This window comes from Bos grunniens, chromosome 11 (assembly GCF_055505025.1).
Source record: "Bos grunniens cultivar Pamir isolate PY7600 chromosome 11, Bosgru_T2T1.0, whole genome shotgun sequence".
Taxonomy (NCBI): Eukaryota; Metazoa; Chordata; class Mammalia; order Artiodactyla; family Bovidae; genus Bos; species Bos grunniens.
Window position 1 is genome coordinate 9,134,688 of NC_141175.1, and position 4,142 is coordinate 9,138,829.

Genomic DNA, 4,142 nt, shown 5'->3' on the forward strand with positions numbered 1-4,142 from the left:
GAGTCACTAAAGGGAGCCTATACTCAAGGACTGGGGAATTAAACTTCATCTCCTGGAAGAGTATAGTAAATTAGTTGGAATTCTTCTGTAAAGATGATTTGTTCCTTCTCTTCCACTTAAAAAAAAAATGTTATTATTTTATTTTTTGTTCAAGCCGTGCGGCATATGGGATATTAGTTCCCTGGCCAGAGATCAGACCCGTGCCCCCCATATTGGGAACACGGAGTCTTAACACTGGACCACGGGGGAAGTCTCTCCTGTTTATTTATTTTTGGTTGTGATGAGTCTTCATTGCTCTGTGAGGGCTTTCTCTAGTTGCAGTGAGTGGGAGCTACTCCTTGTTATGGCGCAAAGCCTTCTCATCTCGGGGGCTTCTCTTGCTGCAGTGCCTGGGCTGTAGGGTACTGGGACTCAGTAGCTGCAGTACTCAGGCTCAGCAGTCGTGGTGCATGGGCTTATGGGCTTAGCTGCTCTTCGGCGTGTGGAATCCTCCCGGATCAGGGCTCGAACCCCACGTTCCCTGCATTGGCAAGTGGATTCCTATGCACTGTACCACCACAGAAGTCCCCTTCCATGTATTGTTTATTCATTTTCTTATATCAGTATGGACTCACATATTTATTTTATACTTTGAGTTGTAAAATCCAATACGACATTATTTATTTTGCTGCTCAAATGGTTCCAGCTTTGGCCGTTGGGCGCTCTTTCAGGTTGGCTCCTATGTCCCTTTGACGCTCCCGTGTCCTTTTGGTTTTTGAGCCTTTTTTAGCTTTCCTGCTAAGCACTATAAGATGCTTCAGGCTTATTTTTATACTTTCCCTGTTTTGGCCTTGGAATCTGCTTTTTCTTGAAGGAGCCCTGATTAGTTTTATTGGAGAATGGTATTTAGAAACCAAGATTTGGGCATTTGGTCTTAGTAGCTTGTTGCTACAAGGATGTCACAGCTTCTAAGCCTTGTGAGCCATCCCATGACTTTTGATATATCTATTCATTAAAAGCCAACCTCTAGACCCAGCCTACTTTCAGGAGGCAAGGATTACACAGGGAGGCAGGCATACCAGTAGATGGGCATCACTGGGGGTCATCTTAAAGACTGTTTGCCACCATGCCTTAAACCAAAACGGGGCAGTTGTGATGGTCAGGACCAACGCCATGTGCATGGTCAGAGGACAGGCAGGAACATGACACAGCTGTGAACAGGAATAAGGAAGCCCTGTCTCTACCGATATACAACGATCTCTAAGATCCTCTGTTAAGTGAAAGGGCGTGGAACAGAGCTACAGATGTGGTGTAGGACTTTCCTTCTGTTAATGAGAGGAAAAAAACAGAATATGTATTTGTGTTTGCAGAAACTATCTCTGAAAGACACCCAAGAAGCCCATAACACTGCCTTCTCCTGGAGACGGGTGGATGCTGTATCTAGATCTACCTTTCTATGTGCACATAATTTTTATTTTTTTTTAATTTTTAAAAATGATTTATTTATTTTATTTTTGACTCTGCTCTGTCTTCATCACTGCGAGAGATTTTTCCTTAGTTTCAGAGAGCGGGGGCTACTGTGTAGTTGTGATTCTCGGGCTTCTCATTGCAGTTGCTTCTCTTGCTTCAGAGCACAGGCTCGTGGGCTCCTTCAGTAGCTGTGGCTCCCGGGCTCTAGAGCACAAGCTCGGTAGTTGTGGTGCTCAGGCTTAGTTGTTCTGAGGCATGTGGGATCTCCCTGGATCAGGGATTGAACCCATGTCTCCTGCATTGGCAGGCAGATTCTTCACCACTGAGCCATCAGGAAAGCCCTGTACACATAGTTTCTAAAAATTTTGGAACCACGTGAAAGCATTATCTATTCCAAATTAAATTAAAAACAAAAGAAGTTGCTGTTATGCCAAGTGGAGGACAAAAAGCCGATGACTTCCCTGTGGTTTGGAAAGAGAAATACAGCGGGCAGGCCAGGGACCCTGGGAACGCACAGGCTGAACTCAACACGGTGGTGGGCCAGCCTCACTGCTGCAAAACATCACGGTCTGTCACTCTCGCTTTGTGCAGTAGCTTTAAATGCTGCTGTTCTCGCAGTTTGGTTTGTGCTTCATTTGTAGCTGCGTGGTATAGTGGCTAAGAATACAGGACGCAGGACCCTGACTTCGTGTGTCCAAAGCATGGAGCGCCCAGCTAGGTGATTATGGGCGAATGATGGAAGTCTCTGAGCCTCAGTTTCCTCTTCTGTATAATGGGGACAATAATGATCCCTATCTTGCAGGTGATGATAAGGACTCGGTGAGTTAATACATGTCTGGGGTGCAGAGCAGGCTGGAACAAATGTAAGCTAGTATGGTTATCAATTTAATAGATATTTAGGGAACAGAATAATTGAAATAATCTATATCACCTCTGGGACTTTTTAAGATTTTCTCCTTTTATTTTTTTAATCAAAATTTTATTTACTTAATTAATTAATTTTTAGGCCATGCGGCATGTGGGATCTTAGTTCCCTGACCAGGAAGCATGCATTGGAAGCATGTAGTCTCAACCACTGGACTGCCAGGGAAGTCCCAGGTTTTCCCTGTTTAAATGAATGCTTTTATTATTTGAGTTGTAGGAATGGGGGACTGCCACGTGAGCATGGCCCATGTACAGCCTAGCACTGTTCACCTTTGGACTGGCAGGGTCCGTCTCCTTCTCAATTCCTTCCCAGCCTCCAACCCCAGGGCAGGGAGGGTCTGTTCACCCGACATCTCCGCTGTCTAGCCTGGTGGCCGGCACAGACTAGCATCCAGTTAACGCTGGGTGAATGCAAGCAGGAATGAATGAATGGAAAATCCAGCAGTGTGCATGTGACCTTGTTACTGAACTTCCTCTCAGGTGATCAGGGAAGGCTTCCAGGAGAAGTGTGGAGCGGGTGTGTGGCAAAGGGAGGGTGTTTAGGCAGAGGGGTCAGCCTGGACAAAGGTTCAGAGATCAGGCAGCATTTTATTCCTTTGGAAACTGAAAGTAATCTGGGTGGAGGTCAGAGGGTGAGGGTGGGAGGTCATGAAGGAAAAGGGGTCAGGCAGATGCCCAGGGCCCAGATCACTCACTGTCAGGAGGGGGTAGACTTTGCCCTGAGCAGGAGGGGAAACAGGGCCTGGGATGAGGCATCAGAGACTAGAGAGGGAGCAAAGGACTCCCAGCTGAGCTGGTGCCCCCCTCCCCCCAGGCTGCATATTGCTGTGTTGACTTTGGGCAGGTTGCTTCCTCTTTCTGGGTCTCAGTTCTTCCATCTGTGAAATGGGCACTGGGTTCTTATGAGGGTGGATACCAGACTGTATCACAACACACCCTCCCCTAGCCCACTGATGGGCTGGGAGAATCTGTCTGCTGGTTGACAGGACAATCTGGCATAATGTATTACATCCTTAACACTGTTCCTAACCTTCAACTCAGCAGTTCCTTTTTTCAAAACTTATCCTGAGATGATAATTTAGGACTTGTGAAAATATTTGGCTCAAAGGACGTTCATTAGAATGTTGCCTGCGATGGCAGAAAAATTAGAAACAGCCTAAATGTCCAGCATTAGGGAAGTGGGCGTGACACTATTAAAAGTTGTGCTGAAAATTTTCATCTAATGACATGCAAAGGTTTCCACTTCATTACAAAAAATTTTTACTGCAAAATAGCACATCTCACTTTTAAAACATTCAGATCCTAAAGAAAATTATAAAGTAAAACCTGAAGATTCCCCTTCTACCCACCAATTTCTACTCTTGAAAGTTAACCACTTTTAATAGCTTTTTAAATTGTCTTCCAGACTTAGATCGACAGGTATACAAACATATAAACATATATACATACCTATGTGTGTTAAATATCACATATGTAAGATGGTATTTCTTTTTAAGAACATGCATGGTTTTTCTTTCTTTTTTTTCTTTTCTGAGCCTAATACAAGATCTTAATTCCCCTACCAGGGATTGAACCCATGACCCCCTGCAGTGGAAGGACAGAGTCCCAACCACTGGACCACCAGGAAAGTCCAAAGAACATGCATAGTTTCCTAATAAAATATTATCTAATTGCATATACTGTGTTAGATCATTATTGTAGTGGCCCCCAAAGCATCTTGCCTCCCTCCGTCTGTACCTTAGGGTGGGCCCTTCTCATGTTGAATTTGG